At 38.9% G+C, this 14,867-nt stretch overlaps 1 long non-coding RNA gene across 1 annotated transcript; it reads right to left on the bottom strand.

The window, feature by feature from the left end:
- Positions 1-2,900: 2,900 nt before the first annotated feature.
- On the bottom strand, positions 2,901-4,608 carry LOC123863333 (uncharacterized). Its single transcript, XR_010404892.1, has 3 exons — positions 4,504-4,608; positions 3,446-3,533; positions 2,901-3,041 (listed from the first exon to the last, which is right to left on the bottom strand). It is a non-coding gene; the product is annotated as an uncharacterized LOC123863333 (long non-coding RNA).
- Positions 4,609-14,867: the final 10,259 nt, after the last annotated feature.

Below are 14,867 nucleotides of genomic sequence, written 5' to 3'. Positions count from 1 at the left end.
AACATAGTGTGGGAAATAGATGCTAAACAGTTTTGCTGAGTGTAGGTTTGAACTCTGTGGTTTTATTATTTATTATATGGTACAAATATATAACTATTTTATTGTTTGGTATCAGTTTTTATTTGCTAGTAAGTCCTTTTAGCTGTAAAGAGCTAAAAAATAGAACATGTATGTTTAATGTAAAATTAAGTACAGTTTCTTGAGAAAGTTGATGAATGCGAAACTTGCAGTGTTGGTTGACATTTACCGCATAAGGGAACCATTTGTGATGTCAATGACAAACTGAAAATTAAAAGACATGAATCTGCTGAAGAACATCAGAATCTAATTCAGAAATTTGTGGTTATTTTTAAGAGTGTATCCAAAGACAATGCTTTACCTCAGGTAGCTACCGAAGGTGTATTTATATGTCATTATGTGAGCATGACTTTTCATTTAGATCAAGTGAGCTTCCTTCTAGTTTCAATTTTTTATTAGTTTTTTTTTTTTTTGGTAAAGGAAAGCTTTGTGTTGCCTCCATTAGTACAAAAAGAACTTTGTATACAGTTAAATGAGGCCAGTTTCACATCAGCATCTTCAAATGCTTCAAAATAGAAAATCAGTTAAGTTAATTATAATAATGGTTTGAATTTTTTGGTTTGACCTTTCATGGAATCAAAGCAAAGCTTTTTGATATTCAATCTTGAAAAATAAAAACTCTAACATTATAATAAATATTACTATAAATTCAGCTAAAAAATAAAAAATCAAGTGTAAGTTTTTGGTTTTGTAGTGATAGCATAAATACAAATTTGGTGGAGCACAGCATCAGAATAAAGATAATGTTCTTTTTTTTTTTTTTTAAGATTTTATTTATTTATTTGACAGAGAGAGACACAGTAAGAGAGGGAACACAAGCAGGGGGAGTGGGAGAAGGAGAAGCAGGCCTCCTGCAGAGCAGGGAGCCCATTGCGGGGCTCCATCCCAGGACCCTGGGATCATGACCTGAGCCAAAGGCAGATGCTTAATGACTGAGCCACCCAGGTGCCCCAAAGGTAATGTTCTTAATAAATTGAGAAATCTACAGATCAATGTACTTAAAATTGGTTGTGGTACATACATAATTTATAATTATATCCAAACAAGCTACAATATTTTACTAATCAAAAGAAGAGCCATAGTTGTGCAAATTTAAATATTTTTGTATATTCACAGTTAAAGAAACTGAACTGTAAAATTTTTACAATAATATGGATAATTAATAAAAGAAATACTTTAGGATGGTAGTATATGTGGTCTGTCTTTGCTATGCACCATCCAGCAGAATTTTAGAAATGTTTGAGCCTTTGAAGAACTATTTTGTATACCAAATGGTGTGTCCTACAATGATCCTAAACTTTTTTGGTAAATGAGCCTCTAACTTTTTGTTGAATTTTAGTCAAAATAGTTTTAAAATTTTAAACAAAGTATCCAAAATATGGAATGCCAAAAAACTTCATAGTTTTTGATTTAGTGAATTGTAATTATTGAAAGCCAATCTTGCAAACAAGAAGATATTAAAATTTACCCCTAGGAAAACAAGGGAATAATTGAACATATTATATAATGAGAGTTCAAAATGTGGACAAATTTAATTTTTAAATTCTACAATTGTACTTTAGAATATTTCAATTTAGGTAAAAACTTTTTTGATGGAGCTCCTATTTTTAACTGGATAAAATTTTTTCTGGGGTGCCTGGGTGGCTCAGTCTGTTAAGTGTCTGTCTTTGGCTCAGGTCATGATCCCAGGGTGCTGGGATCGAGTCCATCGGGCTCTCTACTCAGTGGGGAGTCTGCTTCTTCCTCTCCCTCTGCCCCTCACCCCTGCTCGTTCTCACTCTCAAATAAATAAATAAAATCTTTAAAAAAAATGTTTTTCTCTCCCAGAATTAAATGATATCAAGAAGGTTTAAGATTTTGTAGCATCTAAATATAGGAATACACTTAGAAGAATCAGAGATAGAAAAAAATGTGAAATAAAAAGACAGTGCCTATGAAAATATTTAGGTTATAATACTAGCATATTTCAATACAAAAAGATTGAAAATGAAAATATCCTCCATTTAGTAAAATTGGCTATGAGTGTAATAGGTACCTCATCATCTATAGATATCTTCTCAATTAAAAAAAAAATACTAGGTTAAAAGAGAAGAATCAATTAAAGGTGCCAACAGTGTCAAATTGATTAACCATAAAGTTCAACTTCAAAAAAGACTGCAGATAATTTTGTGAAAAAAATATTTTAATAAAATATTTTTTAAAATAATAAAAACAACAAATTCATTAGAAAAATACAGGGGCATGCAATGAAGACAGATATGACCAAGAAACTGATTAAAATATGTGACTATATATCCAGAATAATTATTCTGCTTATGTTATCTTTTAATGTTTAAATAATAAAGTAGTTTTTTTAGTTGGCTTAATATACACAGATAGGTTATTTTAACTTTTGAAAGAGTTGCCTTTTAAAATAGTTTGTAATGGAATTATTTTATAGGTCCACCAATATGGTAATGTCAACTTATTGATCAATAAATACAAATTTCAAATAAATATATAACTTTAGTTATTCTAGTGCCCCCTTTCACTCTCAAAAGTGCACCAGCTTGGACAATAAATTACATGGTCACCCTAATTATAAATGAAGCAACAAGTTTCTTAAAACACTGCCTTTTTCCTAATGTAAACTGAAAGGAACTAGGGCATCAATCATTTCATGTTTCTGATAGGTATGTGATGGAGGTGTCCACAGGTAGGGGAAGTCAGAGCAAAAGGGAGGTCAGCAAAAAAGTAAAGAAGGAGGTATTATAAACATTTCCTCATACATAAAAAAGTTTCTATAAAGAGATAAGAATATTTAGCTAATACATGGGTCTTACCTGCAAATGCGCTAGAAAGATTAATGTAACTTGGATTCTGAAACTTGACATACTTATCTGTCCACCACGTAATTCCACTTCTTAGCATTGGAACTTTGATAGGTATAGATGAATTAAGGTTGTATGAAAGAATAATGGTATCTGTAAGGAAATTAAAAATTGTGCTACAGATGCAAGCAAGCATTTTTGCCCCATTTCAAAGTACAAAACTAGACACAGCTGAAAAATAAACCAGGGTTTTAGCAGACTCTCGACATGCCTACATGCAATAGATGTTGGAATTAGAAAACTATTCTTTTTCTTGCCAAGGCCCCAATTACTGGAAAATACTCTCAAGCTCCATTTAGCTCATGTTCCCTAACTACTTCAAATCTCTGGTAAGGGAGAAGTTATTTCCAAATGAAATACCGTAAGTCAGTGGATAATGTATACACAATTATTTTTTTTTTTGAACTGCTACTCACTTGCAGAGGTGATCTTCTGGACATTTAGGTTATTACACGCTTATGAAAAGGCACCCCATGGAGACAGGAAAAGTCACCTACCATTGAATATGCTGTTGGCAATAGCACCACAAGGAGCGATGGGAGTCCCATCGTGGGACTTGCTAAATGGAGCACAGTTTCCAACATCCTGGAAGCAAGATGATACAGTAAAAAGAAATACTTTGGTAAACTCTCTTAGAATGTTAAAAATGAGAACACTAGCAATGTAAATCAACCCACACTAATTTATTGACACATAACAAGATTATGGACTGCTACCTGTTTTTCCCAGACTTCTGGCTCACTTAGACTAGGAAATTTTTGTGTTTTGGAGATGTGTGTGTGTGTGTGTGTGTGTGTATAGTTTTTTTCCTTATTAACAATACATATTCATACCAAATATGTCTGCAGGAAGGAACTTACTTTGTGGGCTCTGCTAAATATCACACTAAGCCTACACCGGAATACATTATTAAAACTTTTTTTTATTGAAGTGTAATTCATATTCTGAAAATGATACAAATGGTAGTGAGTCTATACCCTAGATGACTTATCACAGGGAATCCATCCACCTAACTAGCAGAATATATTTTAAAAGAGTGGTTGCTAGAAAAAAATCATTCGATTATCACTTTCATATAATAATCTCAGTCTGGAAAAGATTTCCTTCTAGTTTTTTTGCTAGCATGCTGAGTATCATTTATCAAGAGTAAAATTTTATAATCCTAGGAGTGAAAGGCTATTTAATTAAACCAAAGGCTTTTAATCAATCAAGTAGAGCTCAATTTCCTTAAACATGGCTGGAGTGAAGGCCCAAATTATAGGAAGGGCAATGGTAAATATACAGGGAACTGGACTGAGACCACCCACTCAAGGTTACTATCAAAATGGTTGATGCATGAAAGGATAACCATTTAACTGGACAAGATTCACTCCTCTCAATAGCAGATACACTGAATACCCAGCCCCTTCAATTTATGCAAGAATGAAATGAGCATTCCTGCCTTATAAAACCTTAGGTTTTTAGTTTATTTCCCCATAACCTCTTTTAGACTTAAAGATCCACTTCGTTTAAAAAAAAAAAAAAGAGTATTATACCAAATTAAATAAAGCCTTACCTTTAAGTCTATACCCACCAGTTGGCTATTACTTCTGGATAGAATATAACGATAGAGATTCTGATAGAAGCCATACAATTTGTAGTACATATAAACATTACCCTGTAAAATGAGAAAAGCAAGAAGAGGAGAGTAAAAAGAATTACCTGGAATATTAATAAACATGGACAGGATTTTTGTAATAAAAAGTACCACAGAGGGCGCCTGGGTGGCTCAGTTGGTTAAGCGACTGCCTTCGGCTCAGGTCATGATCCTGGAGTCCCTGGATTGAGTCCGGCGTCGGGCTCCCTGCTCGGCAGGGAGTCTGCCTCTCCCTCTGACCCTCCCCCCTCTCATGTGCTCTCTCTCATTCTCTCTCTTTCAAATAAATAAATAAAGTCTTTAAAAAAAAAAAAAGGTACCACAGAAAGAATTGATAGGAACCGAAAGTTTCTTTAAATCAAGCAGAAACCCAAGAAATCATTTTAAAAAACCAGTGTTGGAAAATCCTTGTCTAAACAGAATTACTAAAATCACCAAATAAATTATTTTCAATGTTTTTGTAAGGGCTACTATGTTCCTGCCATGAAAAAATTTTAAAACCAGGTTTTGTATTCTCAATATATAAAATTGATGCTACAAATACTGTTATTTCTTAGCAATACCAGGAAAAATGCTTTGCCTCGGGGTTGTGGTAGGCATCAAAGTCAATGATTTCAAACCAAATCCTTGAACATATTTGAAGCTGGAGCCATCTGGGTGCATATGAAAGGCATGAGATTAGCTCCTTGTGGTCTGGCTCCAGGGGTCTTTGTCTTTTTATCCCTAGAATCTAGCACAGCACCTGGCACACAGCACTTGCTCAAGAAATGGTGAACCGTTTGTTATGGACAAAAAAAGAAGGAATAGAATAATTCATGGATCTGAAAGAAGGGTGATTTTCACCTTGGCAATAAGTTGCCTTGTTGCCGTGAGAGATGGTCCTTTTCATATATGCTACCCTATGAGGCTGTCTAGTCATAGGCTATCATCATGCTTACCTTTATGATGACATACCAACATTCTCCAGGCAGACTTGATACAGATTTTACTAACAGCACATATGATGCAAATGGAAATGCCCAATGTGGCTATTTATAATTAATATACTACCTACTTCCAAAATAATGAAGGCCTGCATCCAAAAAGATGAAGGCCTTTATTAAGTGCTCCCCATATGTTAAGTGCTATATTCAGTACTAGAAATACAAACGTATCCTTTTACAATCTCCTGATCAATTGATTTGCTTTTACTATGAAAAAATGGCACTTTTGGGATGCCTGTGCTGCTCAGTGGTTAAGTATCTGCCTTCGACTCAGGTCATGATCCCGGGGTCCTGGGATCGAGTCCACACGGGGCTCCTTGCTCGGCGGGGAGCCTGCTTCTCCCTCTGCCTACAGCTCCCCCTGCTTGTGCTCTCTCTCTCTTTCTCTGACAAATAAATAAATAAAATCTTAAAAAAAAAATGGCACTCTGGAAAGGCTTCTGGTCTCACCCTGAGCACATGTAAGAGGATGAGTATGGAAAATGTGAGCCGGTACTCAGGGCAGGCTGGAAATCAAGGTCATGGTAAGGGTGGCCATTTACAGAAAACAACAAAGTCTCAAGAACTTAGTCACTTGTAAGAGAAGTGTCTGGAACACCGAGAAGGGGAGATGTTGGGTCGTGACAAAGAGGCAGGCCACAACATCATAAACAGAGAGCATGGGTGTGAAGGCGAACAAGCCAGGCATAGTGGGAATGACTGATTACACTTCCTCAGCCAACGAGGGAATCTCTACTACTGTTGACCCATAACTATAGAAAATATGAACCCCACGGAGTGGAATTTACCATACATTTTCTTGGAAGCTAAAAAGAGAGTTTTACTTACCCAAAGTGATACATTCACATAAATGACAAAATAAACAGGCAGAGAACACTCACCATACCAGGGATAGAAGAGTTTTAATAACCTTTTTTCAGTAATTCTTTGTCCAAGATTTAGGTTAACAAGGGCTCCCATATCATCATCTTTTTTATTGGTCCTAGAGGCACAAGGCACTTTATGGTGTTTCTTCTCTTTAAATTCAGTGGCACTCTGTGCAGGATTCCTGGTTTAAGGCAGTCTTGTGTGAACTCATTGCCTAGTATGTGTAATGTGTGCTAACTGGTGAACCGAAGGCTCTGTGGTTGCACTAACTAGTTTGGTTGGATTTTTATGAGAAAGCCTTTGCCTGAAAGGAATGGTTACCAGCTGGTAACATTTATTTGACTTCAAGGTTTCAAAGTACACAGACAGATGGAAACTGAAGCCCTTTAAGATTTTATCTTTTGGATTTTTTTCTTCAAAAATGTAAGTTCTCTGAGCCTCCAAGAAGGAATGGACTCTGCTGCACCTTGATTTCAGACTTTTGTCTTCCAGAACTGTGACAGAATAGTTTTCTATTGTTTTAAGCGTCTTCACCTTCCTGCCAAAATTAAGCAACACTAACTTTCTTTTTCAATTGAAGTATAGTTGATACACAATATTACATTAGCTTCAGGTGTACAACACAGTGATTTGACAAAGTCTAAACTTTATGTTATGCTCACCACAAGTGTAGCTACCATCTGGGACCATACAGTGCTATAACAATACCTTTGACTATATTCTCTATGATGTACCTTTTATCCCTGTGACTTATTCATGACATATCTGTAAGCCTGTATCTCCTCCCACTCCCCTTCACCCATTCTTCCCATGCCCCCACCTCCTCCCCTCTGGCCATCACCAGCTTGTTCTCTGTGTTTATGAGTCTGTTTCTGATTTTTAAGCAACACTAACACTAACTCAGCATGGTGAGTTGAGGAAGGCACGAAAGGGCATACTATAGATAACTAGAATCTTGACCTGTAAGAACACATACATAAAACCTCCCTCACTGACTTTATGTAGATATCACTTATAATCCAAGTACAACTCAGTAATTTCCTTATAGTTTATATCTGACTTACTCACAAAATTGCTTAGCACTAGCCATAATCAATATGGTTGTATTCAGAATATTACTAATGCCAACATGCTTTCATTTGGGATCAAGAGAGAAATAAGAAAGGGTCACATAAAACCAAAGCTTCCTAGAACATAAATTCATTTAACTTAGCAGTTTATCTTTCCTCCATTCATTTAATCTTTCAACATTTTCTGAGCATCTACCACATAAATATACTGTGTTATGCACTGTGGAAGAAGCAAAGATTCATATGTTCATTCAACAAACATTAATTGAGCACCTACAGTGTGCCAGGCATTGTCATAGGTGCTTAGGACAAAACAGTGAGAGACAGACAATAAACAACACATATCATAGACTATTAATTTATATGGTATGTTAGAAGGTGATAAGTACTATGGAAAAAATTAAAATCAGAGCAGGTTAACAAGGATCAGGAGTATTACAAGAGTAGGGTGGGTAGACAGGTTGCAGTGTGAAATAGGACTGCCAGTGTAGGCCTTACTGAGGTGAGGGCTGAACCAAGACCTGAAAGAGATAGGGCAGTTGGCCAAGTGAATATCAGGTACAGGGGGGCAAGGCAAGAGAATGCCTGACTTGTTGAATGAGCGAGGAGTCTAGTGTGGTGGGGGTGGGGCTGGGGGAAGAGAATGAAGGGATTAGATCAGAGAGGAAGTAAGAAGCCAAATCATGCAAAGCCTTGTAGGGACTTGAGCTTTTTCACTGAGTGGAAAGAGGAACCATTGCAGGGATTTTTTATTTTTATTTTTATTATTTATTTATTTATTTATTTTTGAAAGATTTTATTTATTTATTTGACAGAGAGAGACACAGCAAGAGAGGGAACACAAACAGTGGGGAGTGGGAGAGGGAGAATCAGGCTTCCCGCTGAGCGGGGAGCCTGATGCGGGGCTTGATCCCAGGACCCTGGGATCATGACCCGAGCCGAAGGCAGACGCGCTTAATGACTGAGCCACCCAGGCGCCCCAGGGATTTTTTTTTTCAAAGTTTATTTATTTATTTATTAGTAATCTCTCCTCCCAATGTGGGGCTCAAACTCATGACCCTGAGATCAAGAGTTGCATGCTCTTCCAACTGAGCCAGCCAGTGGTCCCACTGTAGGGATTTTTGAGTAAAGGAATAACATATGACTTTGGCTTTAAAAAGCTCACTCTGGGGGTGCCTGGGTGGCACAGTTGGTTGAGCATCTGACTCTTGGTTTTGGCTCAGGTCATGATCTCAGGGTTGTGAGACTGAGCCCTGTGTTGGGCTCTGTGCTCAGCACAGAGTCTGCTTGAGGTTTTCTCTCCCTCTGCCCCTCCCTTCTCTCTCTCTCTTTCTCAAAAAAATAAATCTTAAAAAAGAAAAACTCATTCTGGGTGCTATGTTGAGACATGGATATAAAAAGGGAGACCTGTTAGGAGGCTATTTCAGAAATCTAAGTGAGAGGTGAATATAGCATGTTGCTGGGTGGTAGCAGAAGAAATGGGCGAAGTGGACAGAGCCTGGATACATTTTGAAGAGAGAGCCAACAAGATGGATTGGATGTGAAGTGTGAGAGAATAAAAGGAGTCACAAATGACTCCTAGGCTTTCGGCCTGAGCACCAGAAAGATGGAGTTGTTTTCAACTGAGATTGAGAAGTCTTTGGATGGATTAGGTTTTTTGTGGGGGTGGGGGGTGGTACAGTGGATAAGGGGAGAAGTGGAAACCAGGAATTCAGTTTTGGAAATGCTAAGCTTCAGATATCTATTAGATATCCATATGGTGACATTAGGAAGGCAGCTGGACATACAAGTGTGGATTTGGAAGAAATGTTTGGGCTATGGATATAAAATGGTGTTGGCAATAGATGGCATCTAAAGTCTGGAGGTAACTGACTTTCCAAAAAAGTGAACGCAGTTAGAGAGGAGAAGGCTAAAATTAGGACAAAAGTGCTGCCTATCTCAACATAAGGAGTTTGGGGAAAACAGGAAAAGCAGCAAAGGAACTGAAGAAGGGCAACCAGGGGGTTAGGAGGAAAACCAAGGCAGTGTAATATCTTGAAAGCCAAGAGAAGAAAGTATGTTGAGGATGAGGGAGTGGTCACCTGCGTCCAATGAGTGACAAGGCACTAAGGACTGACTGCTGAATTTATCAATGTGGAAGTCATTGGCGTCCTTGCAATTTCACTGAGTGTTAGGGGTAAAAACTTGATTGGAGTGGGTTTAAGAGAGAATGAGAAGAAAGGAACTGGAAGTAGCCAAGATAGACAACTCTTTTGAGTTTTCCTGCTAATGGGAGGTAAGAAATGGGCAAATAGCTGGCAGGGAAATTGGGAGAATAGAAGAGTAGTTTGTTTGTTTGAAGATAAATGAAATAATATGTCTGTATGCTGGGAATGACTGAGTAGAAAAAAAGCAGATGATATAGGAGAGGCCAGAACTTCTGAGTTAAGTCCTTATAAAGGCAAGAAAAGATGGCATCTATGTACAAGTGGAGATAAGCCTGCAGATGGAAACAGGGATAGTTGACCTATGGTAAAGGGAGGGTGGGGGGAAGGTTGAGTGTGTAGTGCAGATACTTTTGAGTAGGTAGTTGTGGTGTAACATGTAAAGCTTGTCCCTATCCTCAGGGAGGTTCCTCTAAGTAGAGGAAATGAGTCCACAGGATATTATTATACAAGTGATTATAATAAGTTCATTGGAATAAGGAAACAGTGCTCCCAGGATACAAATGAGGGCAAACTGTTGCTTGAGAAAAGAGTGAAAAGGAGGCTCAAGGAATGTCTAGGCATGTTAGGGGTTTAAAACAAGTGGCAGTGAGTGCAGAGACTTTCTAGGCAAAACAACAGTAGAAACATAGAGAGTTGTATCATGGGAAAGCAAGTTGGTCAGCTGTCCAGAATACAAGGTCTCCTTCTTCCTCTATCTTTTTATGAAAAGATTGCTAGGCCTCAGGTGGTTGAAGAGCAATCTGAAAGAGTGCTTTTTTGGGGGCGGGGAGGATGGTGAACTTAATTTGCAAATAACAGCTGGTTTAAAGTAGGGGAAGCCAAAGGCAGGAGTGCAGTTAGATAGCTCTGCTACTGGACCAGGAGGCCTGAACTGAGGCAATGCCAAAAAAAAAAAGAAGAGGACAGGGTGGTTGGAGAGATGGATTGAAGAACAGTGTCCACACATCAGAGGCTTAGATGAAAAAGCAGTTGGCAGAGTAAAGTCAAAGAGGAAAGTTTGGAGTCTTAGTGATGGGATCTTTACTAGGAAGGGAAGTAAGGAGGGTTTTCCAGATGATAATGAGTCTAGTTTGGGACCAGCTGAGTTTGAGGTGGAAGCGGGGCCTTGAGGTAGGAAGCTCAAGGGGAATGCTCAGTGGGAAGCTCAAGAGAAAGCCTGCCTATACTTAGATTCATCCCATGCAGAGTCATCTATGAAGGGGAGGGAGGGGGATCAACCAGGTCAGGGAGGAGGACACTGTTGGGGGAGAGGTGTGGAGTCGAGAGGACAGGACAGGATCTTTGAGGAGTTAAAGGGAATAGTTTTTCATTTATTTGGTTAAGTCTTGACTACCAGGTAAGATTGTGGAGGCCCTGAAAAGGTGCCTCTTGGGTCTCCTACTACAGGGACAGTAATTGAGTAATGACCCCAGATGTCATTGCTCTAAAATCATCCTGTGTTTGCATTAAGGCCATGCTGCTCCCAGCTGCTCCTAATGGCTGAGCACAGCAGAGATACTGAGGCAGACTCCTTCAGGGACTCTCTGTTGGCCTTGCTGAAACTTTCTAAAGAATACACTGCAGTCTTAGACTTTCTCCCTAACTTCCTCCCTTCCTTCTCCCCTTCCGTTTTCTTCACAGGGGTCAGAGCTGTGTTGTGACCTGACAGTTCTCCCGGGATCCTCTGGCCTTCTCCCCATTTTCCCTCACAGGCAGTTCCCCCAATAAATCTCTTGCATGTCTGATCCTGTCTTGGCTTCTGCTTCTCAGAGGACTTGGACTAACATGAGACTTTAATCAGCCCAAGAGCAGGGACTTCTTTTAATATTTCTTTCGCATTTCTCATAATGCCTGACAGCCAGGCCAAGAGTTGCCCTTAGGGATTAGGCAATTGCAAATGTAGAATGACTTGAGGGGGAGGAGTAAGGGGGGGATGGGGAGAGTCCCAGCAGGTGTGTGACCCCTGACACTAACCTTGTCCAAGTCACTTAACCTCTCAGCCCATTAATTTTCTCACTATAAAATGAGTGGTTAGATTCAATGATCTCTATGGTCTCCTCTTGTGTTGACATTTGGAATAAAACCTGTCTGACTGATATTAAGAATTATGTTACAAAGTTGGGTGGGTAAAGAGTCTGGAAACTTAGAAACAAAGGAGAAGAATAACATTCCAAAGGAAAAAAGTAGGGGGAGAGTCGCGCATGAACTCAACACTTTGAAAGGTCCCTCACCAGTACTCTGCTTTATTTTTTGTATTTTCAGTTTTGGAAAGCACTTGGTGGAAATCATGAACTTATTGCCAAGTGTGAAATAGGAGTAGATCAGTGTACAGCTAATTGAAGACTCTTGAATTTCACTTACCTGCATTGTCTCTGAAAGGTAAAAGGGAATAGAGCAGGTGCATTCTTTGTCAAAATTGGTGGCATCTTCTCGCAGTTTTGCACAATTTCCACAGATTTCTGTGTATTTAATCTGTCAGGCAGGGAAAAGAACAATTACAAATTAAAAGTTACATGAGTTCATATTTTAAAAATCAAGGCCCGAGTCCACCTAAGTCTTCAAGCTCTCTGTGTCAAGGGCATGGACTCTGGGACATGAATGAAGGATAGTCCACTGTTGGGGACAAAGTGTTTCTGCAGATGCTTGGGAGGAGTGGGCCCTTTTACAGTCTTTCATTTTGGGACCTGGCAGTATTTTGCCACTGACCTGGAATTCAGTGTTTCTATTGCATATTTATGTAACCTGTCGTGATGTAGGCTTATGTCTCGGTCATAAAGAGGTGTCATTAGGAAAGTATTAGGCAATGACTCACGAGAACTGGGCCTACTGCCTGAAGCTAATCAGCTTTATGGGGAAGTCACTTCAGTTTTTCCACTATTGTGCATAAAGTATTTGTACTAATGAATTTTTCTACATGACATCTAGAGGAAGTTATTAAAAAGGACCAAACACAGAAAAAGAAGGGCTTCCAAACTGTAGGGTTATTGATATGGGTGGAATAATTCTGATTTTAAGATGTTATCACATTCTGTTTCTTAGAAGTTAAATTCTGTTTAAAATGGTACCATGGACTCTTTAGAAAAGGGTGGTGTGTTTCAATCGAGCAAGTCCTAGGAGTTTTGGCTCAGAGCCTCACTTACGTAAAGATAGAGCTGTTAGAAGCTTAAGAGAGCGGGGCTCACAGAGAGCACAGAGGCTGTGCACCTCCCTTCTGCCCTTTCCTCACTGAGCTGAAGAATAACTGGAAGATTATGGGAATGGGGAGGAGCAGGAAAGCAAGCGAGTGGCCTTCTCCTTGGTAAACTGCCAACAGGATTTAGGAGGGAAGACTAACGAGAAAGACAGGATTTTTTTAATCCTTGCAAACCACTGGGAATTTTGAAGCCAAATAGCCAAAGATTAGCTAAAAGGCTACTTAATTGTACTTAGATGCTTATATTTGCTTAAATCATTCTTTATTTTATACATGTACGTATGTATTGTTTTTAAATCATTCTTTAAGTGCACAGCAAGGCTTTAACTATTATTTTGGAAAATATCGATGTGCTGTTTGTGAAACTGCATTCTAATTTTTAAGAAGCTTTAAAGAACAGGCCTGTCTCATAACTGACAGCACACTGAACTGCGACTGAGGAAACTGGGGTTCAGTTCAGTCAATTTTTGACCTTGAGTTAAATACTTAAACTCAGGGCCCACATTTTGTTCATCAGCATCATTTTGTCTAGCAATTAATTGACCTGTGAGCTTGAGGTAGTAGTATTCATTCTACTCCATGGATTCTAGTCAGAGTTCTATTAATGCAGAATTAGAAAAAAAATGTGTTTCATGATCAAATGATCTTTGAGTAGGTGATATCTAAGGTGCTTTCTAGTTCTAAAGTTTTATGAGCTAGCCAAATTATAAAAGCAGCCCAAGTATCCATAGACTAATGAGTGGATAACTATAATGGAATACTACTCAGCCATCAGAAAGAACGAAATCTTGCCATTTGCAAGATGTGGATGGAGCTAGAGATTATTTTTTCAAGATTTTATTTATTTATTTAAAAAGAGTGAGAGCGGGGGGAGGAGCAGAGGAAGAGGGAGAGAGAGAATCTCAAACAGATTCCACTGAGCTCAGAGTCTGACACAGGGCTTGATCTCACACCCCTGTGATCATGACCTGAGTCAGACACTTAACTGACTGAGCCATTCAGGCACCCCTGGAGTTAGAGAGTATTATGCTAACTGAACTAAGTCAGTCAGAGAAAGACAAATACCATATGATTTCACTCATAAGTAGAATTTAAGAAACAAAACAAATGTGCAAAGAAAAAAAAAAGAGAAACAAAGACTCTTTTTTTTTTTTTTTAAGATTTTATTTATTTATCTGAGAGAGAGAGAATGAGAGAGAGCATGAGAAGGAGGAGGGTCAGAGGGACTGCCCGATGAGCAGGGAGCCTGATGTGGGACTTGATCCCGGGACTCCAGGATCATGACCTGAGCCGGGGGCAGTTGCTTAACCAACTGAGCCACCCAGGCACCCAAAGAAATGGACTCTTAACTATAGAGAACAAACTGGTGGTTACCAGAGGGGAGGAGGGCGGAGGGATGGATGAACTAGGTGATTGAAGATGGAAAAAATAATGGCCTTGTAAACCTATAGCTCTAAAATGACAGCAAAGGTCACACAGTCTGCTTGCTCCTCATAGAATTTTGGAGAGGCAGAAATGCTCATTCTTGCTTAAAGTGAACCAGAGAAAAGTCACTTCCTTGTTGTAGCCCAGGGCTAAGTGAGAAGAGGAAAATCACTTAGAACTCTTCTACTAGGTCTGTGCTTGATCACACTGGCCTGGGGTATGCACTTCATCTTATCACTCAATATAATGAAATACATCCATGTGCAAAAGAGAATCTCACTATCACAGCGGTTTCTGGGTTTCTTGTAGACAAGCAAAATGTTAGAAATAGATCTATCCTAAGTGACTAGAAAAAAGGTCTATTGGAAAATCTCCTTAACATGATAAAAATCATTCTGTTGAAAGCGGTTTGCAGAGTGGCCTTAGTGAACCATGGAGTGAAGTTCCCTTCACATGCATGAGGTGACATCATTTAGCAATGGCTGCCTCTTAATGGAGGCTGCACTTCACAGTGAGTGAGGGTGGATAACCAGAGGGGAAGAAGCAAGGAAGACATGGG

The sequence above is a fragment of the Mirounga angustirostris genome, unplaced genomic scaffold (assembly GCF_029215605.1).
Source record: "Mirounga angustirostris isolate CCGP_5_RB_7025 unplaced genomic scaffold, mMirAng1.0.hap1 SCAF_1, whole genome shotgun sequence".
Classification (NCBI taxonomy): domain Eukaryota; kingdom Metazoa; phylum Chordata; class Mammalia; order Carnivora; family Phocidae; genus Mirounga; species Mirounga angustirostris.
The sequence above is the reverse complement of the archived record's forward strand: the minus strand, read 5'-3'. Positions and strand labels throughout refer to the sequence as shown.